This window comes from Sabethes cyaneus, chromosome 2, assembly GCF_943734655.1.
Source record: "Sabethes cyaneus chromosome 2, idSabCyanKW18_F2, whole genome shotgun sequence".
Classification (NCBI taxonomy): Eukaryota; Metazoa; Arthropoda; class Insecta; order Diptera; family Culicidae; genus Sabethes; species Sabethes cyaneus.
Window position 1 is genome coordinate 84,647,322 of NC_071354.1, and position 27,080 is coordinate 84,674,401.

The window sequence follows — 27,080 nt, forward strand, 5'->3', positions numbered from 1 at the left end:
TCGCTGGTCGTTTCTCCACTGTCGTTGCAGTTGCAACATAATCTGTGCTACAACGCCGGTGACGGTATTCCACACGCTCTCCTTCCGACACATTTCGCCTACTATGTTCTCCACCGTCAGGGGCGGCATCTCTCTTCGGATCGCGGCAAATCGAGAACATTCAAAAACCACATGCTGTGGTGTTTCTACCGTCTCTCTGCATTCCGGGCAGAATGGTGTCGCAGCGTGCCCGAACCGGTGCAGGTATTGCCTGAAGCAACCGTGACCCGAGAGAAACTGCATCAAGTGGAATCCGACTTCTGCATGTTTCCTATTCAACCAGGTTGACAGAACCAGTATGAGTCGGTGCGTCCATCTACCATTCCCGGCTTTATCCCACTCTTACTGCCATTTGCTCAGCTTCCGAGCTCCTCTGGTGTTTCTTCGTCCGTAGCAGTCGTTATCTTCCACGAGCATGATGCTGATGGGGATCATTCCAGCGATAACCCATACTGCCTCCGACGATATTGTTCTATATGCACTGGCAACTCTTACAGCCATGAGTCGGAAGGTATTATTCAGATTCCCGCGATTCCGCTTCGATCCTAGACTGGAGTCCAGCGCCTCTGTGGTTCATAGGTACACGGTTGGTACAACGAGCCACATGCCCTGGCGGGTGTTGTGGGTTCAAATCTAATTATAATCTCAGATTATACCTTGGTTCGACTCATGCACCTTCCAGCTTTGGACAAAAGTTAGGAGTCAAAATGACTACTTGTCAAGCGTAGCTACCAATATCCCCCCCCCCTCCTTTCCTTTCCGTTCTTCCCCTCCTTCTCCAAATTTTCATTTCGTTCCCCTACCGTCCCTTCATCAGTTGTAGAACCATCGTTTCAAAAAAAAACTATTAATATATATATGTATGACCGCATTTCAAGGTCAAGACTAAAAACTTGAAATTACTCTATTTCTATGTTCACTAACCTCTAATACTTTCCTTCAGTCAATTTAAAGTAAGAAATCATCCTGGTAGAGGCTGTTAGAGTCAATAGGATCGTAGCAACTGACCCTGCAATTGTCCTGCACTCTAACAGCTGGCTGCGAAGTCTGTCGTATAAAAACAGAAGGTCAAGTTTCGATAACGGAATGTAGCACCTAGGCTTTGCTAGGATATTATTTCTTACTTTAAATTGACGTATATTCTACTAATTCTTCTATCAGACTTGCTGAATTGCGATTTGGTGATGCATTGCCTTCCTGAATATATCCCGAATTGGTAAAAAAATCAGATTAATTTTTTGATAAGAACACAAAAAATATGAATACCTAGTCGATATCACGCTTACATGTAATAAATAATATTTACATTGTGAAGTTTAGTCAAAGTATGGTTTCATATTGCTGTAAATTGATATTTACAATTAATAAAAGTTATAACACAATTTTGTGTTTTTCTTTCCTACACCAGCTTCAACGCTGCATCATCGCTCTTATTTGGAGAGCAAACAAGCGGCAAGTATCACCTTTCATTAATGCATTGCTAACATGCGCCTGATGTTTGTCGTTTGCCTGCACTTTTTGCCTGGCCCGACCGATACGGAGCGACAAATCGCTCCTAGGAGACTGCGATGCGACAGATTGACTTCAGAATAGATCAACCCAGCCCAGGTACGCGGTCTGTAGAGCCGAGCCCAGGCGCGTACACTGCTGGTACTGGTCCTAGACTGCACACCGGTCTCGTAACAACGGCAGCCGCGCGGTAGTCCCAAGCGGCTCGCTTTGATGTAATTAAACATACCCCATAAAGCAGCCTCTTGTTGACTGTTATACATACTTCATTTAACAGATTCCTATTGCCTGGCCGCTTGCCGCTCTTGTTGTCGTCTCGCCTTCCCGATCGGATGGGCGCTCCATCGCCGCCCGGTGAGATACGCAATGGATGCTTCTACCTTTCTAATGGTTCACGCTTTTACTACCGATTGGCTTTTTTCCACCGGCTGGTACAGATAGTACGGTATTTATAGCAGTGCGGTGTATCGGAACGAACGCTATTTTATTGTCCATTTGGAAGGCATTTGATGTGACCGCGTGCGACACTGAGGAACTGTCGTTCGTGGGAGAGTGAGGGCTCAAATGAAATATCAATCCATTTAAAGTGATTTTAAATGACTTCAGAGACAAATGACGATCGCGTAGAGTTTGAAGTAATTTCGTTCGATCTCCTGTTATGAGGAATTCCAGGAAACGCACAAGCTTTCGATTTCAACACCCGACTAGTACTTTAAGTCTGTTAAGGTCAATCCAATTGTGGTTACCAAAGTCGGCTAAAAACAGAGGCAATCGAAAAAACCTAATGAATCACTTTGGCATCGCAGGAGATAATCCTGATTGCAAAATGAATGTGTCTTGTTTTTTTTTACTTTCTCAACACCTCATTTAAAGGAGGCCTTCATCTGAAACAAACCATATTAAACACTCTGGCAAGAAGCGACATACAAATGCCAACCGGAGATACCTTCGCCGCATCGGTATCCCGATATGGAAACTTTGGCTAAAGGCATGTAATCCTGCTTAATATCTTAATCTGCCCTGCTTAGCACACGTACGGACGCGAGAGCCACATTTAAGCGCTAGATTTATCTCTCACACGGCTTCGTGTTCACAGTGATCTTTTCCAATCGGTGCCGATGCCGCTACATCGGTGCTGCATTAAAGGCTACAATAGCGGCTAAATATCACAAAGCCGCTCGCGCGATACCGATCAGGTTCAGACCTAAGCGCGGGAAAACCTTTCGGAAATATTTTCTTATTTTCACACCACATGACTAACCTTAAAAAAAATGAACAGAAACGTTCAAATTGGTACATGCAAACCATCAGTGACATTGAATTGAGGACACAGCGCGATACTCTTTATCCTTCATTATCTACGCCACTGCACCCAATCTCAATTCCTTGCGGAACAAATGAATTCGCGATGATGCTTAAATTAAGTGCAAGCATTTGCCACTGGGCTGCCACACCAAGCAGGAACGAGTTAATTTTTCCATTCTTACGAAGAGTGAGGAAGGTAAACTGAGATCTTCCTGCAATGATTGCTACGCGAAACTACTGTTTGGAATAGTTTTCGTTGGCTTCTCGCACCTAAACAAAGTAAGTAATGCAGCAGCAGCATTCGCGATATCTTGGCAATCGTAAATTGATTATATTCGGCGGTACGTGTTTGGCGAACGAGCCGTCGAGCACGACCATTATGCAAGTTTTGTTTGGAATTTGCTGCCTTATCGGGGTGATATTCAAAGAGTCCTAAATACCGGTAATTACAGCGCAGCTAGTCGAACAACTTATTCAGCGTCTAAGCAATTCCAACCCGTACGGTACCGGTTCAGTGCGGTATGTCGCGAAGCATTCCACCGCACTTGTAAGCCCGTAGCTAAAACGGTGCAGTTGCACGAACGATTCCATAAATTTGGAGAATCAATCGATTGGCGCCTGAAGACGACGTGTAAATTCTGTAGCAGATAAGTATCGCACTTCCAGCGAGCATTCGGTGCACTGTTCTCTTCTCGCTTGGGTCAGAACAGATCGACCAACCGAACTGTGGGCTTGCAGTAGTCGATAAGATTCGGTCGAGTACAGACGCTTATCAAATTCAGTCCAGTCGATCGTTTGTTTCGCTATCAAACCCGGGACCAAGGTCACCGGCATTCTATTACAAAACAAAGGAACAATAAAATGGATCGTGTTCAGAAAAAGAATACAATAGGATTCGATTTCGGAAAAAATGGTGTTATGCCCTCTCTGAAAGAGGTGATCAGCTTTATAGCTAGGGATCTGAAGATCAAGGACTCGGACGTACATTCGGTTTACCGGGATTCTGCAGAAAACACGTTTTTCGTTAAATTCATCGATGAGGCAGTGATGAAAGAAACCACTCAACGGCTACGAACAACGGAGACCTTTACATATGGCGATGGCAAAAAAGTTCAAGTTCACGTGGCAGCAGCAGACGGATTCTTTCGCTACGTTAGAATGTTTAACCTCCCACCTGAGGTTACTGATGCGGACATTGCGAAGGTTATGGCCAAATTCGGAACAGTGCGTCAACTAGTCAGGGAAAAGCTTCCTTCGGACCTTGGTTTCGTTGCATACAATGGTACACGGGGTGTCCACATGGAGGTTAAGTTGGAAATACCTCCGGCACTGTATGTAGGGCATTTTAAATGCCGAATCTTCTATGAAGGTCTCCGTAATCGATGCTTCATATGTAAAGAGGAAGGCCATGTGAAGGCACAGTGTCCATCGCGCCCTTCAGTGCAACCGAGAATTGTTAATTCATCCATAATCAGCGAAGGAGAACGTCAAGCAGCGTCATTTGCAGCTGTCACAAAAGGCATGAATCATGTTACTACGAGTACGAGTGAGCCTTTGGAGCAACAAGAGGAAGTGCCTGAGCTACAACAGTTGGAAGAACCATCTGGTTCCTCCACTAGCGTAACGGTGAGCGGAGAGCTGATGGAAATATCCCCCCCAAGGCCATTTCAACAACAAGGTGAAGAGTGGAGAACTATTTCACCGAGGAACAGTCGGTCAATGGAAAAGCGAAGGAGCAAGAGATTAAACACGCCAAATAATGAAAACTTCGGTAACGACGTTTTAAAAGGGATCGAAGATGTAGCACACAAAAGGAGTAAGTCGTCAACCGTAAAAAGGATTAGTAAGTCTCAATCTTAAAAATGACCTTTAGCCGAGTTATTGTTAGCATTAATCTAAATGCTATACAAACACGTTTAAAGCATTGCCTCCTAAACGATTTCATACAGAACACTGCTGCAGACATAGTGTTTTGCCAAGAAGTAGCTTTTCAAAATTTCTCGTTTGTAAGTACGCATTCGGCGATAGTAAACACAAAAAATTCTCAAGGTACTGCAATTTTGATACGAAGAGGGCTTAGTTATAGCGATATAATTTGTGACCCCAGTGGGAGAATTATTTCTGTTAGAGTAGGCAATACAAATTATATTAACGTATATGGTCAAGCAGGCTTTCAGTACAAAAAGGAACGAGATATGTTGTACACTAGCGATATTGCAATTCACTTAAACAAGACAGGCGCTCAACATCATGTGATCGGCGGTGACTTTAACTGCATTTTAGATGCAAAAGATGCCAGAGGTTCAGCCAAAAATTACTGTAGCGGATTAAAAATACTCGTTACAGGCTTAAGTTTGAAAGATGTGGAAAGAGACTTTAAGGGCGACTCAACGCAGTGGTCGTTTGTGCGAGGACCTTCTGCTTCTCGTATTGACAGATTCTATGCACCGTCCGAATTTATAAGAAGTGTTTTATCCTTTCAAACAATTTGTGTTGCTTTCTCAGACCATAGAGCAATTTTGATGAAGATCAATGTCAACCAAACAGATCTAGGGCTGCATTTCGGCAAAGGATATTGGAAGATTAATACTTCCTTCGTTAACAACGATGTGTATGAAAATGAATTTAGTTTTCAGTATGAAGCTTTGCAACAAAGATACACTTATCGTAGAGATCATTTCAATTGGTGGACGAACCATTTTAAACCGAAAGTTAAGCAGTTCTATAGGGGTAAAAGTATTCAATTTAATCGCGATATAACAGAGCGGAAATCTGAATTGTATAGAACATTATTTGAGCTTTCCAGTAGGCAAGATGAAAATATTGATGTTACTATGGAAATGGATTTTATTAAAGCTTTGATTTTTAAAATTGAGAGTGAAAAGCTAAAGAACTTGGAAGACAAACTGTCAGGAAATAGTATAGTAACTGATGAAAAACTTAATATCTATCAAATAATTGCTAGGCACAAAACCAGCAGAAATCGAACAATTACTGAATTAGTTGACAGAGATAATATTGTAAGTGGCACGGAAAATTTAAAAAAACATATCTACGATTATTTCTCTGAAAATTTTAAAAGGAATAGTGATTTAGATGAGGAATGTACTTCCATGAATTATCTGAATAAGACCTTAAGCGAAGAAGACTCCTCAAGTTTGACCGTCAATATTACTGAAGAGGAAGTGAGACAAGTCGTTCTTAGTTGTACCAAGAAGAAAACTCCAGGACCAGATGGTATTAACTATGAATTTTATACGCGACATTTTGACTTAATTAAGGACGATATGGTTAACCTTTTCAACATTTTACTACGTGGAGATGTTTGTCCCCCTTCGTCCTTCTGCGAAGGAATTATAACATTAATTCCAAAATCTGGCAGCTCTAGAAATATCGCTGGCTATCGACCCATAAGCCTTCTAAATTGCGATTACAAGATTTTTACGAAAATACTTGCCAATCGCATCCAAAAGGTTATTGGTAAAATATTGGATTATGGCCAAACGGCATGCGTTGTAAACAAATCGTGCGTTAATACTCTCGATCAGATGAGGATAATGATCGCCAAAGCAAATGGTTCTAAGCTTTTCAAGGCTGCAATATTAAGTTTAGACATGGAAAAGGCATTTGACTCGGTTAATCACAGTATGTTATGGAAAGCTTTACAAAAATTTAATTTTCCATTGCAATTAATAAATTGTATAAAAAATTTATATAAAGTAGCTTCAGCAAGGGTAATTTTTAATGGTCATTTAACAAGAAGTTTTCAAATAGAAAAATCAGTACGTCAGGGCTGTCCCTTGTCAATGGTTCTTTTTGTTATATGCCTAGAACCGCTAATTCGCGAAATCTACCAATCTGTAACCGGAATTTTGATAGAGAACACATTTTTAAAAATCGTAGCATATGCAGACGACATAACTATTATCATTAGATCAAATGAAGAATTTGACAAAGTTCTAAAAACCGCAATTTGCTATGGCAACGCCTTTGGTATCCGGTTAAATATCAAAAAGTCTGCCTTTCTGAGAATAAATAACTGTATACTAGGCCCTCAACTAATTCGAGAAGACAATCAGTTAAAAATTCTGGGCATGATAATAGTTGAAAATTGGAAGGAAATGATAAACAAAAATTTTAATCGTTTGATTGGTGCCTGCAAAGCAACTATGAGTACTATTGGCGTAAGAAATTTGAATTTTATCCAGAAAACATGGATTATAAATACTTTTGTTATGAGTAAAGTTTGGTACATCGGTCAAATATTACCCCCAGAAAAACAACATGTCGATGAGTTAACTAAGATGGTTTTTAGATATTTTTGGGGCTCACAAATATTTAAAGTAAAATTCTCGCAGCTTTTCTTGCCTTACGAGAAAGGTGGTGTAAAACTAGTAGATGTTGAGTCAAAATTAAAAGCTCTTTTTGTAAAACAAATACTACATGGTAGAGAAGATGACGTCAGCAACAGCGATCATTTTCTACTAAAATGGCATCACATAGACAAACTTTCTCTGGGCACGGTTCATTCCATAAATGTTGCCAAAGAATACAAATATAAAAATTATCTCGATACAGTTTCTTTGATATATAGTGTAAGTTACTGGTTTAGCCTCAGCCGCGAGCGTTGCTGAGACTCCCTGAAACAAGCCTCAGGGTCGGCACGCTTATCCTGGGGTTTTCGCGGGAAAGCAAGGAAATACCTGATATAGTCGATGGAAAACTCACGATTTACCTTTTCACAAATTTATTCACACTTTCTGGACTTTTACCTTCTATCTTTGATCTTTGTACCACCCACTTTCTTAATCTATCTAACCTTTTATATTTCTTCGGCGGGGCCCCTCTTCTTCAGCATACACACACAGCCTGCACCACCTTTCGTCCTCTTCGGTTACCACCAATCGCTGCTGCACGTGATCGCCACTTCCGGCCTGGAGACACGTCGATTTTCTTGACCGGCGGCCTTGGCCGCTCCTTCCGCATCGGGTGCAGGACTCACTCGGGCTTTGCCGATACGCCAAAGGGTTTTGGCTCAACGGATGATCGTTCTGGGTTTTCAAACAAACACTACGGGGTTCTGTGGAATTTTAAACACATCGGGGGCATTAGTTTACTGGCGAGGGCGTCAGATTGAGAAAACGGCGTAGGGTAGGGATTACCTGTGATCCCAAAGTCACACATTCACTGCTATTGTACCACAGCACTTTCAATAGTATATTCAATTTTCAGCTAGGTCACTATCTAATCGACCGTTCAGTTAGAGGTCCTCTTTAGAAATGCTTTTTGAGATTTGAATATTGCTCCATAAATAAGCAGTTTGTGACCGGTCATTGCCCTACGCCAGCGGCCAATGCCCTCGCCAAGTACATAGACAAACCTTCCACCCGATTGTTTACATCTCTTAATCTGACACGAGTCCTGTCATCCGCGCGGCCCCCAGATTAGTCTGCTTTCCTCTGGTGGTGGGATATGGTAGGTGGCAGGCTGCGTACTTAGGGTTGATTGGTTAATTGCTAGCTCTTATGTGGGTGGTATTGGGTGGTACATTGAGAAAAACCATTTACTATGAACAAACATTTCCGGCTTTTACATTTTACAATATATAACATTTAAACGAATTATACAATAAATCTCAGAAACCTTCTAAGCGGAGACTACCAACGCTTACAATAGCTCTTTACTATCTAAAAGTAACACTCAGTTGAAAATAGAAACTAAACTACCCGGTTATGACTGGATCAATATATGGGAAAATTTCAGTATGAACTTTTTAGGCTCAGAATCTAGATCAATGCTATTTGAAATTCTCAATGATATTTTTCCTAATAAAGAGAAAATGTCCTCTTATAGAGTTCGAGGTCAATCTGAAAATAAATGTGATATCTGTAAAATGCTAGACACCAATTTACACAGAATAAAGCAATGTACAAAATCGATAATAATTTGGAACTGGGTAGAACAGATAGTTAGAGATCATATCAAAATCAATATACTTAATTTAACGGAAATACTGGGTATGTATATTGGACCAAAGAACAAACAGTTTAAAACAGTATTGTGGATAGCTTCAGAAGCCATCGTATACAATATGAAACACTACAAAAACTCGTCACTTTTTGTTTTTAAAAATATTATTAGAAATAAACGGTGGAACCAAAGATTATTTTTCAGGAAAACGTTTGGAAAGTACGCATTCAGTTTCTAATATAATTCAATAAAAATAATATTAGTTTAGTTAGAATATAAGAAATGTCAAATTGTAAATTTTTGTAAATATTTTTGTTAATATATGTATATACATAAAAAAAAAAAAAAAAAAAAGCGCTAGATTTATCTCTCACACGGCTTCGTATTCACAGTGATCTTTTCCAATCGGTGCCGATGCCGCTACATCGGTGCTGCATTAAAGGCTACAATAGCGGCTAAATATCACAAAGCCGCTCGCGCGATACCGATCAGGTTCAGACCTAAGCGCGGGAAAACCTTTCGGAAATATTTTCTTATTTTCACACCACATGACTAACCTTAAAAAAAATGAACAGAAACGTTCAAATTGGTACATGCAAACCATCAGTGACATTGAATTGAGGACACAGCGCGATACTCTTTATCCTTCATTATCTACGCCACTGCACCCAATCTCAATTCCTTGCGGAACAAATGAATTCGCGATGATGCTTAAATTAAGTGCAAGCATTTGCCACTGGGCTGCCACACCAAGCAGGAACGAGTTAATTTTTCCATTCTTACGAAGAGTGAGGAAGGTAAACTGAGATCTTCCTGCAATGATTGCTACGCGAAACTACTGTTTGGAATAGTTTTCGTTGGCTTCTCGCACCTAAACAAAGTAAGTAATGCAGCAGCAGCATTCGCGATATCTTGGCAATCGTAAATTGATTATATTCGGCGGTACGTGTTTGGCGAACGAGCCGTCGAGCACGACCATTATGCAAGTTTTGTTTGGAATTTGCTGCCTTATCGGGGTGATATTCAAAGAGTCCTAAATACCGGTAATTACAGCGCAGCTAGTCGAACAACTTATTCAGCGTCTAAGCAATTCCAACCCGTACGGTACCGGTTCAGTGCGGTATGTCGCGAAGCATTCCACCGCACTTGTAAGCCCGTAGCTAAAACGGTGCAGTTGCACGAACGATTCCATAAATTTGGAGAATCAATCGATTGGCGCCTGAAGACGACGTGTAAATTCTGTAGCAGATAAGTATCGCACTTCCAGCGAGCATTCGGTGCACTGTTCTCTTCTCGCTTGGGTCAGAACAGATCGACCAACCGAACTGTGGGCTTTGTTCGATATCGCTACTAGCATGTAGCCAAAGCTTTGTGCCATTACGAATTCCACTTCGCGCTGGTTTACATATTTTCACCTCGAGCTATGTGCCCATGAGCCGGTCCCGATTGACTATTACATAAATAAAACATGCTCACGAATCTAATATTTAGCATGTGATGGAATTTTGTTGCCGCTCTACGAGCAACACTAGGTATTAGCAGCGCCGGACCGGACGGGGCGGAGCAGCCGCATGCATCCTCTGCATGAGCAGCTGCGAATCGATGCTTATCGGTGCGAAAAGTGGGGTTCGTCGCTAACGGACTCTTTTGTTTCGTGTATGCTCAGTAGCAGGGAAGTTCGGATACACCAAATCCTTTTTATGTTCGTATGCGGATATGATGGACACAAAGAAAAAGATGTTATGCTTGTGTTTTTAAATTTCATGAATAATTTTTAAAAACATATTAAGTTGTGCTGATATTTAAGTGACATTAGAACATTATAGCAAAATTATATTTAATGTATTTTGATGTATTTGTATTTGTATTAGTATTTTGGACGATTCATCTGACAATTTTTGTATTATTTACATGAATATGAAACTCAAATCTAGAACAAAACTATTGCAGCAGCCTGTATCTTATCAGTCTTCTACTAAAGACGCGTGTAGAAACGTCTCCAAAGTCAAATAATTCTTCGACCAGCGTGAAGGTGCGGATGCATGACGTCAGTGGTTCATAAAACCCGTACATAGTTCGATGGAATCTGGTTGTCAGTAAATTCGATGAGCGAAGCTGTCTACGTGAAGCACAAAAATCAATACGGGATAGCAGAGCCGGGCCATCTATTTCATTGTTAACCAACTTGGCCACAAAAGTAGTCTGTTGAATCCTTCGACGACTCTCTATTGTCTCCAAATCCAAAAGCTGGCATCGGCCTACGTAGCGGGGCAGATTGTGAGGTAGACGCCAGGCATCTCAGGGCGATACGTACAAATCTTCGTTGAACACGTTCTATTCTGGCTTTCCAACACAGGTTATGAGGATTCCAGATGATACAAGCATTCTCAAGTATTGGCCGTACCAACGCGCAGTACAATGCCTTCAAGCAATGGGGATCCGAGAAGTGTCGAGAATTTTTTGTGATGAACCCAAGTTGTTGCAAAGCTCTAGAGATGACAGCAGTATAATGTTGGTTGAACAAGAGCTTGTTATCCAACAGAACACCAAGATCGCTGATCTGATCGACGCGTCCGAGAATAGCTCCGCTTATCCGGATCAAATAAGATGGGCGTATTTCATCGGTGGAATGTTATAACCACACATTTGGCAATGCTTATTGTGCGCTTGTTTCAATTACACCAATCAGCAAAGGTGTCCAACAGCGCTTGCAATCGGTAGCGATCAGCGAAAGATTTCACAACGAGGTAGATCTTTAGATCGTCGGCATATACCAGTGTGCATCCGGAACCAAGCAGAATGGCAATGTCGTTAAAGTACAAGGCGAATAGCAAAGGCCCCAGGTTACTGCCTTGCGGAACACCAGAAGTATTACTGAATGCATGTAAAACTGTGGAATCCAACTTGACACGTAAAGTACGGTCTGTTGGATTTGAGCTCAACCATGAAGTCAATCTATCAGATACACCGAGTTTAGAGAGCTTGTGCAAGAGTATTCGATGATCTACTGTGTCGAAAGCGGCCTTAACATCTGTATACTTCTTCTTCTACTTCTTCTTCTTCTTCTTTAGCAGCATAGAGCCGGGGTGGCTCGTGCTGTTTCAAGCACTCGTCTCCATTCAACTCGGTCTTGGGCCACTCGTCGCCAATTTCCTAGTCGTCTCAGAAATCGCAAATCGCTTTCGACCTGGTCGAGCCATCGTGCACGTTGGACCCCCCTGTTCCAGGTGCCGGTGGTGTTGTTGAAGAGGACTATTTTCGTCGCACTGTCGTCCAGCATCCTTACGACGTGTCCGGCCCACCGTAGCCTGCTAACTTTCGCTAGATGTACGATGGGAGTCTCCCCAAGCAGTGCCTGTAGTTCGTGATTCATACGACTCCGCCACTCTCCGCTTTCAGTTTGTACTCCGCCAAATATCGTCCGCAGCGCTTTCCGCTCAAACACGGCAAGGGCGCGTATGTCCTCCGTAAGCAGCGTCACGGCTTCAAGTCCATAAAGAACTACCGGTCTAATAATGGTTTTGTACATTGTTAGCTTCGTGCGGCGGCGTATGCTTCCTGATCGTAGCGTTTTACGAAGGGCAAAGTAGGGCCGATTTCCCGCTTGGATGCGCCGCTGGATCTCCTTACTAGTGTCATTGTCCGCGGTCACCAGCGATCCCAAATACACGAACTCCTCTACCACTTCTAGTTCGTCGCCATCAGCGGTTACCGTCCGTGGGAGGCGCGCATTTGTTTCCTTTGAGCCTCTTCCTTTCATGTATTTGATCTTCGACGTATTTATTTTTAGCCCAATTCTCCTAGACTCCGCTTTCAGTCTGGCGTAGATTGCCTCCGCCGTCGCAAAGTTCCTGGCAATGATATCGAAGTAATCTGCAAAGCCTAGAAGTTGGCTACTCTTGGTAAAAATCGTGCCTCTCGTTTCGATGCCCGCTCGTCGGATCACCCCCTCAAGAGCGATGTTGAACAGCATGCAGGATAGACCGTCACCTTCTCTCAACCCTCGTCGCGTCTCGAAGGGATGTACGAAACACATCACTCGATCCAATGTAGCTCTGATCAGTCGCGTCAGTTTGTCCGGAAAACCGTATTCGTGCATTATCTGCCATAGCTTGTCTCGATCGACTGTATCGTATGCTGCTTTGAAATCAATAAAGATGTGATGCGTGGGCACGTTGTACTCCCGACATTTCTGCAAGATCTGTCGGATAGTAAAAATTTGGTCCGTAGTTGCGCGAGCCCCCATGACACCCGTAATATCTGTATACACAGTGTCAATTTGAGTTCCAGCTTCTATCTGTGAGATGCAGGCACTAGTGAAATCCATCAAGTTCTTCACCACAGAACGACCTGGCATAAAACCATGCTGGTCGACTGATATATAGTTTTTGGTGCTGTTCAGAATTATACCACTTACGATGATTTCAAAGAGCTTTGATCCAGCAGAAAGACTGGTAATGCCTCTGTAGTTCCTTACATTTCGCTTTTCTCCTCTTTTAAACACGGCAAACATATGGGACAGTTTTCACAGCATTGGAAACTTTCGTTGCTCAAACGATTTGGTGCAAATTCGACTTATAGGCACGGCAAGAGCAGTAGCGGGGTCCAGGTGAGTAGGAGCTCTTCAATTTCTTTGCACCAGAAATGATGTCGGGAATGATGTCAAAAATATCCAGATCAACAGCACCATCGGGGACACCTGACGCAGCTATTTCAGCATCAGACTGCGTGGTACATCCACTGGCGAACACAGAAGAAAAATGATCAGCAAACAATTCGCAAGATTCAGTAACAGTTGATGATTCCTTTCCGCCCAAGAACACACTAGAAGAAATAGAAGATCCTTTCCTCTTATAGTTTACAAATGTCCAAAAGCTTTTTGGATTAGTTCGCAATCTGAATTGCGTCCGCAGTACGTGTGATTTGTAGGGAGAACTATTTAGCCTGCGGTATGCATCGCTGGAAAATTTGAAAGCGTGTTTATTCTGCGGTGTTCGTTGCTTTCGAAGTAGTCTCTGCTTTGCGTTTCGAAGCCGTTTCAATCTGTGCAATTTACTATTACTCCAGGCAGGTTTATAAAGAGGTATAGTTCTGGAAAGATTCTCGTTCAGCCAGGTGCAAATAGCATCGCAAAACCGCAATGCCATATCATCCACATCAATCTCGTTTAATAAAGTAGCCCAATCCAGAGACAAAAGGTGGTCCACAAGAACATCAAAGTTCGAAATTTCGAAACTGACAGTTGGAACTTCAACGGGGCATACCATTGTAGGCAAAAATAAATCCTATGGAGGATGGAGAAGATCAACAGGAAGTAGCGGAGAAAAGGGCCCGACGCACAGCGATCTCTTGTTCAGCAAGGCAGTAAACGAGGTCCAATGTTTTTCCGAGATTATTACCCCAAGTAGCACTTGTAAGTAATCATAAAAATAAAAAAATACAAAAAGGTTGCACAGCAGTTACATTTAGGATACTTGTAACGAGTTAGGTTACATAAAATTAAAAATAGTTACTTTTTAGTTTTCTAGTGACAAAAATCTCAAAAAGTTACCGGGTAGTTACCAAATGACCAAATTGAAACCTTTTTTTCGAACTGTCAACAACTTGGTCGTCGCAAAACAGTCACATTTCAGTTACGAGTTACCAATTAGTTATCAAGTGTCAGAAATGAAACCTTTTTCCAAGTTTGTCATCAACTTGCTGGTCGCAAAACAGTTAATTTTCCGTTACGAGTAGTTACGAAGTCAAAAATAGTCGGCTAGTAACATTTTCGCAACAACTTGTTCACTGTTCCTTGTAAACACAACGGATTAAGCAAAAACTAGATCTCAAGAATTTTACTTATGGTAAAGATAAACAATTGGTACACGGGTTGTAAAATGCTCTTGTAAATGCGTTTATTTACTTAATTGATGGTATTTTGAATTTTCTCCGCACAGACATTGATATTAAATAAACAAATTTTGATTATTCTCAAACGTCAAAACGATCAAGTTACACCGAAACGAAATCGGCAATGAAAATAGGTTACAGTGTAACTTAGAAATGACGACATAAGAAATAAGTGACCACAACAGATTTAATATTGGTTACCGTAACCGATAGCGTAACCAGGTCGAAGGCTAAGATTACGTGCAACTAGAATGTAGCTGAATTGTAACCTTCTATGATTAACACTGCTGGTAAACTGTTTTATTCAAAGTGAAACTATTCTTTGATATTAAATTAACACTTTCTTTTCACAAGAATCACTAAAAAACACCTTTTCCCGATATCTATTAACAGTGTCTGCTTAAAATCATTTCATGCAATATGCCGAAAACGATACAAAACTTCAAGGACGATGGTGTAGTAGTTAAAACCAAAGGCAAAATGGCTATGAATTTTACTAAGTGATAGTGAAAACAATTCGTTTTTAATGATTTCTAGGTGAATGCTCCACTAATTCATTATTGCTAAGAATAAATTTAAAAATCAGAAAATTTAAATTTTTATATTTGTACATATTTGTTTTACAAAAAATCAATTTTTCAAAGAAGTAAGTAACGAAAAGCTAGATTAAATAAGAGCGCGTAATTTTTTCAAAGCTAGAATCATGCATTTCACCATAAATTTGAAACTGCCTTAAAATTTGTGTTGAAATAACAAGCGAAATTTATACACTCTTCTATATTCAACAGTTAAATTTACTGCTTAACGTTGACAGCCATAGATTGAAATAATAAACCTGCTGCATTGTTTTCGCTATGCAATAAAAGTTTCAAGATAACTAATTTGCCATCAATTGAAAGTCAATTTACAGTTTATGTGTAACTTCAATAGTAACCATTTTGTAACTATACATGTTACATATTGGTTATTGAGTAACTGTTAATGTAACCATATTTAGTTACATAAGTTGCGCTATTTCGGTTACACAACTGTTATATTTTAGGTTACTGTAACCGAAGTTTTACATTTAAATTTGTCGCATATCAGCCGCTGCGACTCAATTGTGACAACGTGTGCTACTTGGGACGCAGTGAATTAACTTGTTTCAAGTTCAGGAATTCAAATCCATTACCACAGCAGCGCTAGCAGCAGGAAGCGGGAGAGAATTTTTGTACTATACTTCATCCTCTCAATTGAACCAAAAAATTCGCGGTTGGTTATAATCACCACAAATGAGAATTCTTTCTTCTGAAGACCTCTTGTGACGTAATTCACGTATTGAGAGAATATGCTCATCGATAAACTTGACAACTTTACTTCTGTCAGGTGGGAACTAAATTGCAGCAAGCAAAAACTTCATTCCTTTGATGACAGCAGAAACACAAACTTGTTCGAGATAATTTCCATGTCTTAAGTTGACCAGCGAACTAGGGAACTGTTAAGCAACGGCAATCAATATGCCACCAAAACTACTTTTGTCACTATTCTTCGAATTACGATCACAACGGACCATGTACACAATGTAGGAATACATCCTCGGTAGAGCGTAGAGTATCTTTCCAAAAAATCAACAAATGTGAACGTCATAAAATCTAATTGGATTTTAAGAGCTAATAACTCAGCGTTTTCCTAATGTGATTTACTGATCAATTTACTAAGAAAACGAGGTATTTCAGTAGCACTTTGACGTGTTGTGATGAAACTCGAAACTAGAATGATTTGTTAGAGAATAAAACAAAACTAGGTATGAGACTACAAAATATAACGGGCGACAGTAGTTTAGTTAGTAAAACATTCGGATACCAACCGAAAGCGCGTGGGTACGAGCCCCACCTGCCATTACACACAACCAGAGGTTGGAGAATTCGCAAATTGAACATATACATCAAGCATCAGCAAGCAACTTTAAAAATGAATGGTTCAATTCGCCACATCGAATGAGCCGCATACATTCACGCTTCATAGCATCGCTGAATATACGAATATCGTATACAAGGCAAAAGTGCGAAATCAAACATTCTGTTTCTTCAAAAGCCACTAACACTACTTTAAACTATTCTCTATTCACGGTAATACTATTTAGGACACTTTCTGGCATTCCCGGGTATATTATATCCTTTAAATCGGCCGCGTTCAAAGTTCAATATTCAACTTTTGAACGAACTTGCGATGTTCATGATGAGCTATACTCGTGATAAATTCAAATGCCAATAAATGCATCATCGGCAACAGCAGCGAATAGTGCATGTTCATGAGGGACGTTCATCGACTCTAATGTTCCTTTTTTCGTGAATTCTTCAACCACTGTACACAACCCAATATATTTTTGGTCTATATCGAAATTTTCCAGTTCACCCAATCAATCATTCTTCGTATCAGACAACCTCGTGTTTTTAGTCTTGAGCTTGAAATGCGGCCAAGCATATAATTAATATTTCTTGAAACGGTGGTTCTACAATTGATGAAGGGACGGTAGGGGAAAGTAATGAAAATTTTTTGGAATCTTTTCCCGACATTCCAAAAAAATTATCATTACTTTCCCCTACCGTCCCTTCATCAATTGTAGAACCACCGTTTCAAAAAATATTTCCTCCTCTTTATTCAATTCGATATATGTACTGAACTTTTTGGGAAATGGCGTATGTAGTCAAACCAAAATCGTAACAAATTTTCAATTACTCTCCGACGTTTCGCTTTTTATTTTTAAAGCTTTTTCAAGGAATCGCTATAAACATTTATATTTCAGATATTTAACAATTTGTAGTATTTATCATTTACTCACTAACTAGTCTGTCCGTTGTCTATATGATTTTGTCTAAAAATGTCTAAATTTGTTACGATTTTGGTTTGACTACATTCGCCATTTCCCAAAAAGTTACAAACAATAATTAGTCGACACCATACTTTGATATACTGTACATAATCGCGTACGTTAAAATCTACCGTATCCCGTAATAATATAGTTTATTTATATTTATATAATCTATAAGAGGCTTATGTCTGTACCGAAAACCAGGTCTCTGACAGGACGTCATAAGAGGCTTATCGGTAACTAAAAACAGGTCCCTGACAGGACGTCATGCTTTCGTAGCAATGGGTTGTATTCTCAGTCACCTCACTGGTCGACTGTTGGACTGCTCGATTGCTCAACTAATTGACTAAACTGCTCGACTGGACTGGTCGATACGATTGCTCGATTTAAATGCTCGACTGGACTGCTTAACTGAGCTGCTCGACTGAACTGTTCGATTCGACTGCTCGACTCAACTGCTTGATTGGACAGATCGACTTGACTGCTTGACTGAACAGCTCGATTTAACTGCTCAACTAGACTGCTCGATTCAACTGCTCGATTCGACTGCTCGAATGAACTGCTTGACTCAACTACTCGATTGAACTATTCGAATCGGCTGCTTGACTCAACTGCTCAACCCGATTGCTCGATTCAACTGATCTACTAGACTACTCGATTTGATTGCTCGACTCAACTGACAGCTTGATTCAACAGCTCGACTAGACTGCTCGACATAGCCAGTCAACCCGACTGCTCGACTCAACTGCTTGACTTAGCTGTTTGATTCGACAGCTCATCTTAACTGTTTGATTCAACTGCTTGACTAGACTACTCGACTGAACTGCTTGACTCAAATGTTCGACTTAACTGCTCGGCTGAACCGCTTGACCCGGCTGCTTGACTAAGCTATTCGATTCGAGTGCTCGAATAGACTACTTAATACAACTGCTCGACTGGACTACTCGACTTAACTTTTCGATTAAACCACTCGATTAAACTGCTCGACTCAGCTGCTGAACTGCTTGACTGAACAGCTTGGTTTAACTGCTCTATTTGACTGCTCGACTCAACTGCTTGACTTCAGTTTCAATCGACAGCTCGACGTAACTGCTCGATTCAACTGCTCGACTGGGCTACCCGCTCAAACTGCTCGGCTGGACTACTCGACTTGACTGCTCGACTCAGCTGCTCAACTGAACTACTCGACTCAACTGCTCGAATAAACTGCTCGACTGGACTGCTCGAATGAACTGCTCGACTCAACTGTTCGACTTAACCGATTTACCCGACTGCTTGACTAAACCATTCGATTCGACTGCTCGACTCAAGTGCTCGACTAGACTACTCAATCTAGCTGCTCGACTGGACTACTCGACATTACTGCTCGATTTAACTGCTCGATTTAACTGCTCGACTTGACTGCTCGACTCAACAACTCGATTCAACTGCTCGACTCAACTGCTCAACCGGACTGCTTGACTGAAGAACTGCTCGACTAGGCTGGAAGTAAGAATGATTGTTCTGCCTAGAGGAAGTAAGAATGATTGTTCTGCCATAACTCTGAAATGCCTGGACGGTTGCTGCAAACAATGGGGGGGATCCAAATAAGTAAAAGGGGTAGTATTTCTCTTGCAATTGGAACGATAGCAGTTGTACAATAAACAAATAAACAAGCAGCTGAATGACAAGAGGGGATTTCTGAAAAGGGGGAATAGGGAGGTCATTGACAAGGCGAAGGTTCAAAAACGTAACAACGGTTTTGTCATGCTTTAAAGGATTAACGAAAAGAAGACAACAGATTTACAAGTAGCTGTGGGACAGTACGAGGACAAGCTGACAATCTGTAGTCATATTCAAATGAAGAAAAACATCAGCGGGGTTGTGCACAAGACACGACCGCATAGGTGACGTAGGACTACGTAAGTCTCTTTGTAGCGATAGTAGGATGTATCCATGGATGTAATAATACAATTCTTCATGTATACATGCTACACGCGTTGTACGTAACGTTTATCAAAGTAATAACATTGTATACGTTCAATCCACAACAGTTCAACAATTTCTATGAATTGATTGAAACTATTTTATTGAAACGAATCGAGGTCACACTAAACCAAACAGTAAATAAATGTTCATGATCTGTTTCTACGTTAAAATAGTGCTTTTCCTCTGATAATCAGTAGACGGTACGCGCGAGTTTTTAAAACTTTTCTGCGGTTTACAAAAGAAGAACACTGATAATAAAGCATTTACAAGCTGCAGACGTTATGGAAGTGGCAGAAAATGTCGCCCGTGACCAGAAAACTTATTCCCGCCATTTGTTAGTCGTCCGCAACGGCAAAAAATTCAACTTTTCCCTCGTTCGGCCTGTGTTATTATGGTATTATCTAGGCAAGAAAATATAATAAACTCTTCAATCGTTGTGTGGCCCTTAAAAGGATCGATTGTTTCATTATCATAACTCCAGCTTACAATAAAATTGCACTAACGCACTTAACGTAATTTTCTTTTCGGTAAATTGGAGTATAAATAACCGCGAAACAAGCACGGCTTGTTGCAACGAACCAACCGGAAGCCGTTCGTATATGGCCAAGAATCGCTATGAAATACCAGTCCAGGTGGCCAGCCGCAAGGAACGTGGAATAATTCTGACCTTTTTGTTGTCGCAAATAGCATTTTTTGCCTACTCAAGCACTACCACAGTTAATTATTCCATCACGGTAGCCAGCTCCAGCTTCAATAGTTTCCTTTCCTCAGCAGCCGGTGAATACGACCGACCGGGAGCTGCAGACCTGCACGACTAGAGCGTGACTTTGCCTTGCCCTTAGTATTTCCTCTCTGCCGCGTTCAGACATGCCGATGAGATGTTGGCAGTAACTCAGCAAGCGTTTGAATAATGCTGTTCGCCGGCTTACCTCGTGTTATATATATTAGAGTAAGCGACAAGAAACGGCTGTGCTTCGCAGAGAATGGAATTGTATAACTTGAAAAATGAATGTCCAGCCTATTTTTCATAGTCCGTCATTCCATTACTTACGTTGAACAAACTGGAGGATTTCAATTTCAGTCTGGGCAAAGAAGGTAAAGTTGTTCTTTTTAATTAGTTTGTTCCCAGTGAGTCGTTCACTTTTTGCTGCCGAAGAGGAATAACGCTACGCATGACAGTAGCTGTAATCGTTTAGCATTGGTGACAGATAGGTTTGTCTTGCTGAAGAAAACCGAGGGAAAGGCCGTAGTTCCAAGTTTCCTAAGTTTCATCAATTACCGAAAACCGTTCTTTTAAGAACGAACAAATTCTTATATGAAAATGCAAAAGATGTCACTAAAATTGCTAATACTAATACTGCTTATATTAAGAGATAAAATAATGTAGTTCTCCGTTGATCACAATAAAGTTTATTGGGTCAGCAGTGTTTATTAAAACAAAAGGTTTAGTTTTAATGCGTTTTCCTGCGCATTTGTTGCGGTGAATTAATGTTTAATTTGGTGTTAACTTGGTTTTAATTGCTATCACTTATTCGCGGCAGACAATTTTTCAATGTGACGCTTATTGAAATTAAACTAACCGCTCGTGTTGCCGTTGGTGGTACAGCACAATAAGGAATTATCAAGGCAAATAGCAATCAAGGAGAAATGGTATGATTTCATTTAATTCTTTTGTATCTGTGTAATAGTAGAATTAAATAGAATTTTCCATCGACTTTCCCGTTGATTCCTGAATTGTACCAAGATTTGTTCGATAATAATTGAAAATTATTCTAACCAATCACAAAGCGACAATTTTAGGTACGACCGAGTTAGAGATATTTTCAATTTTTCAATGACGCGCATTGAAAATCAATAGATTTTTATATTTTCCATTCAATTTTTCGGTCTCTTGGTGTAAATAGCTTGGCCAACAACTAATCACGAAGCGAGAATTCTGGTAAAACATAGGTTCATTATTTTAATTTTGCCAATAGTTCATCATCAAGAATCCTTACTTTTCTTCATTTGGGTCAATTCTTAGAAGTTTTTCCGATCGATTGGTGTAAGAATATTGAAAATCGATAGGGAAACCGTTAAGCTATTAGTGATCAAAACCTGACCACTTTTCGAGAAAGATTTTTTGGAATGACACCCTATCCCAAACCTTGCCGTAAGACGTAGTCGTACGTCAAAAATCCACATATAATTTTAATAAATGTGTAACTATTGCTTTAACCAAGTGAGTTAAAATTTGTAGACTTGAATTTCTCAATATAAACACAAAAATTATGGGTCCCTTGGTCAAGATTTGTGTCTCTCTCATAGCACAACAATAAAATGAACAACAAGTTAGTTTCAGCAAGTGTCGCATATCCTTTTAAAATTATGTACCGACCAATTGTTCCCGCGAACAATAACAACAATTTATGATTCACTTATTCTCGTTAATGTCGTCAAACCAATTTTAAAGCTCACCTGGTTTACAAACTATAAAAATCGTGATAATCAAACAATACTAAACACAATATAAATAAAAACCGCAAGGCCAACCATGGCACTACTGGCTGTGTGCTACTAATGGCACTATCTACAACTTTATCGCCAAGATCAGACCTTAGCGCAAAACGCCAAAGAGGCTCGTAAAAAATCCATGGCGTCACTCTACTGAGTGATTTTTCACTATAATCGGAACTTGTTCCACTTGATTCGAAACCTGCAGTCGATTGATACAATGATTACGACCTCATGGGATCATCTGCACGATCATTAGTACTCTTCGCTATCGATAGTTTAGTAACTCCTTGAAATCGGCTATTAAAGCAACTTTTTTCAACAACAATGCATCCATTTATATTCGCTATCATCCCGTGCAATGTTTGCTCTGTCAGATTGCACCGTCTTTAGTTGCGGCAGCAGCAACAACAATAATAACAGCAACAACACCACCACCACCAACAACAATAACAACAACAACAACAACGACAACGGTGCATCTAGATAACTCTTCTTCGAGCGAACCGCTTGCACCCGAATCCACCACCGCGACCTCGCCCCAGACGTTCCGGGAGGTTCTTGAACGATAATTAAGTTTCTTCGACTTTATTGCTGGCTGATGCAGCTGTTGGTATGTAGGTAAGCCAAAGCCAACAAAGGCGGCAAAAAATAACTGCGCGTTTGTTCACATTTCTCATACATGAACGGTGCATCTTTTTGAGGAGTATCCAATATCTTCACTTTATGACCCATCTGTGCGCGGCTGGAAAGCTAGTTCTGCCAGCAAGTGCTAGGCAAGCCAAACATAAACCTGCACCTAACACTATCACCCGCCCCCCCAACAGAGCGCAGTCAGTGCCGTCCAGCAGTACCGTATGAATAGGAAAAGCTATTGCTATTTCGCATATTGCGTTATGGTTGCGGCGAGGTCAAATGGCGTTCATTTGGTGCGCAAAAAAGGGCAACCCGGTGTGGTCCGACCGATAGCGCACCGAACGTAGACCGCAAGGTATGCCCCGAGCATGGGAACTAGCCGAGCGTGTAACTAATGTCCGGCATAAAAACGAAGGCTCGAAATTAGTTTGAAGTGGTAATCAACCATGGATCATGCAGGGACCTGTCGGTGTCAGTGTTGATTAGGTAATACGCTTTGCAAACAGATCGGAACATCCGCGGGCCAAACAAAAAACACGAAAAAAAATGGCTCAGATAGAATAGGAGCCGGCAAGAAGTGGTAAGCCCGATTCATGGGAATAATGCAGTAAATTTTCTGGTTTGGTATTATGTGTAGTACGTGGTACAATTTTTTTCGGAACTTTAACAGGTTGCTTAAGCTTGTGCCACCACTGTAATTATGATTATGGTGTGTAGTAATGATGTACGTATTTGAAATACTGATTTTTCTTAAATGAAGATGAGAGGAATAAAACATGCCACAATGGAAATCGAACCACCGTATTTATTCTGTTATATTGCACAACAGACACTACCAAAGAATTTGTGAAGAAAATTCAATTCTTCAAAATAACGTTAAGGTAACAATAACAAAAGCTTTTAATTGGTCTAACTTGACCAAAATTCAAATTACTCTGCATGAAGTGCACATTTGTCCACATTACAAAGTAAGATCATTTGGATACTGTACAATACGGTTTCGGTCTGTCATAATATATTTTATACTATCGATTACCTTTTTTGTATGTCAAAAGGACTTACTTACTTTAGTGGCAACGGTCCGTTACCGATCCTGCGCCGAACGAATTATGGTCCTCCAGTACCGTCGGTCCTGGGCTGCCGTTCTCCAATCCCCACGAACACCAGCTGAACGTGCATCGTCTTCGACAGCACACACCCACCGGGTGAGGAGCCTGCCTCGGAGTCTACGGCCTCTTCCTGGTTCTCTGCTGAAAATAGTTTTGGCTACTCTTTCATCGGGCATTCTGGCCACGTGTACAGCCCACCGCAGCCGGCCACATTGCACTACCTTCACTATATCAGCATATTTGTATACTTGGTACATGCGTCTGCGCCACACTCCATTTTCCATTTTGCCACCAAGTATAGATCGCAGAATTTTACGCTCAAAAACCCCAAGCACTCGCCGATCAGCTTCCTTTAGCGTCCATTCGTGTCCGTAAAGGGCCACCGGGAGGATTAGTGTTCTGTAGAGCGCCAGTTTTGTGCGAATTTGCAAACTACGGGACTTCAGCTGGCTACGTAATCCGTAGAAAGCCCGATTCGCGGCTGCAACTCGTCGTTTCACTTCGCGGCTTACATCGTTGTCACATGTTACGAGTGTACCAAGGTATATAAATTCCTCCACTACTTCATATCGTTCCCCATCTAACTCCACCTCGGCACCAACACCACTTGAGCTCCCACGTTCCCTACCAGCAACCATGTACTTCGTTTTGGCGGTATTAATGGTAAGTCCCAATCTCGCAGCTTCCCTTTTAAAGGTTCTGAAGGCCTCTTCCACTGCTCTACGGTTGATTCCGATGATATCGACGTCATCCACAAAACCAAGAAGCATGTGAGATTTCGTGATGATAGTTCCATTCCTTTCCACGTTTGCTCTTCGTAATGCACATTCCAAGGCAGTGTTAAATAGCAGATTAGAAAGTGCATCCCCCTCCATTCAACGTCACGAAAGCAGCTGAGGTCTCACCCGCTGTTCTAACGCATGATTTGGATCCGTCCAGCGTCGCACGAATCAGCGTAACTAGTTTCGTCGGAAAACCATGTTCTAGCATTATCTGCCACAGCTCATTTCGTTTAACTGAATCGTACGTCCACAAACAGATGGTGTGTCTGCAAGTTGTCGTGGAGCGACCCTCACGAAAACCAGCTTGGTACTCGCCGACGAAGGACTCCGCTAACGGTCTCAGTCTGTAGAACAGGATACGGGAAAGCACCTTGTAGGCAGAATTGAGCAATGTAATTCCTCGATAGTTTTTACACTCCATTCGATATCCCTTTTTGAAAATTGGGCAAATGAGGCCATCCAACCACTCCTTCGGCATTTGTTCTTCCTCCCAGATCATGACAATGATCCGGTGGATTGCTTCGTACAGCCGCTCACTCCCCGCGTTTAGAAGTTCAGCCGGGATACCGTCCTTCCCAGCAGCCTTACCGTTTTTCAGCTCACTGATTGCTTTCTTAACCTCCTCCTGTGTTGGTGGCTCCACAGCTTGACCATCGCTTACAATTTCTATCCTGTCCCTGCTGATCTCCGCATTTACCTCTCCATTCAATAGTGTCTGGAAGTGCTCCTTCCACCTGGCTGCTACCGCCGTTTTGTCGGTAAGCAGGTTGCCAGCACTATCATTGCACATCACAGGCATGTCGAAAGGACACAGGAGTTCAAAAAGCCACTGTGACAGTCTTAGAGGATGTCTTTTGTAGCTGGTTCAGATCATAGGGGTAAGTTGATTACAGCCAATATCTCAAAAACTATTCATTCATTCAGCTGGAGGAGGAACGAAAGTTCATCTGGGAGTGTCCATAAGTGATAATAGCATTCCGGTGCCGGCACCTCCGTCAATCCTCCATGGGTTCTCAATTTTCACCCTCCGACAAATCTTTCAAAAAGGTGGGGAATACAACGTGCCAGCGCATCTTGTTTCGTTTCGTTTCCGTTTCTTGTTTTTCAGGGCAGCATGTGATACAGTCGAGCACGAACATTTATAGTAGATAAAGATCAAGAATGGTTTTCCAGACAAACTGACGCTGCTTATCAAAGCTACCCTGAAGTGATTGGTACGCTTCATGCGTGTTTCGGGGGCACTGTCGAGTTCTTTCGAACCATGCAGAGAGTAACAACCTGGGAACGGCTTGTCCCGTATGTTATGTAAGCTTGCTATTGAAGGTGCGCTTCGGCGAACGGACATTGTTCCGGGTAGTCAAACACTGTTTTGTAAGTTTCTTACTTAGCAGCTATAAGGATTTTCAGTGTTTTTATTTAGCATAGCCTAGCATAGCATAGCATGGCTTAGACAACCGTACACACCATGGGTGTCTAATATGGTGTACCCGTAAGTACACCATACACCTGGCCATGTACTTACAATTATAGAAATGGGTACGTTAGTTGAACACCTACTTTAAGAGGATCCGCAAAAACTCACGCAATCTTCATAGGTGTTCTTGTACCCAGTATATACGATATGAATATAATATTAAAAATAAAATGAAAAGGAGCTTATATGGGAAAAATAGAACAATCTCATCGGCAATCCGTCGAATGAAATATAAATGCGTCATTTGAGTTTCCATAAGTGCATCTAATAGCCAACAATTTATTTAATTTATTTTTTCCTTCTGATATCCATGTGCGTTATTCAAACCTATCACGGCCAAAGTTTTCACTGTACAGTAGGAGGTGCTCAATGAACTAAAACATAACAAATCATTAGAATAATACATTAGGCTTACCTGGCCGTGTGGCTCAGCCATCTGCCCAAAATCACAGTTTGGAAATCAGGCAGCCGCGAACCACGCAGCATCGTACCTCATAGCTTAGCTACTCAATTCGCTATGACGGCGCCGCAGTGGAGACACCTACATTAGTTTCGAGTTTGCGTGAAGCAGAATAGCGATTTGTTAAAGAGTGCAAAAGACAGAAATATGTCGGAAATATTTTTCACGCATCCAGCTATGGGCAGTTCTGTAAGTGGAAAAGAGGTCGTGCGGTGCCGTCATAGCGAATAGAGCATTGTAGTGTCCAAGCAAGACTCCAAGAGTCAAAGCTCACGTCCGATCGCTATAACTTTGTTTCACAAACTGATTTTCTTGTTACGGACACGCTAACCCAGTTGCAGACTTGCATAACCCAGTCTGCAGAGCGCCCCGCATTGAACGATTCTCGGTTTCCCTCTCTTTCTCACTCATTTGGGATATTTAGACGAGGTTTTACTGCACTGAAGCAAAAGACTTCTATTCTATTAGATTTGTTTTCTCGCTGATTCATTTAGCTTGGCTTGTACCCTACAAGCATTACCGGGTAAGGCCGCGTGCGTCGAGATGCCTAGATCCAAGTAAAATGGAGATGAATCTGTAACAAGTATGCAGA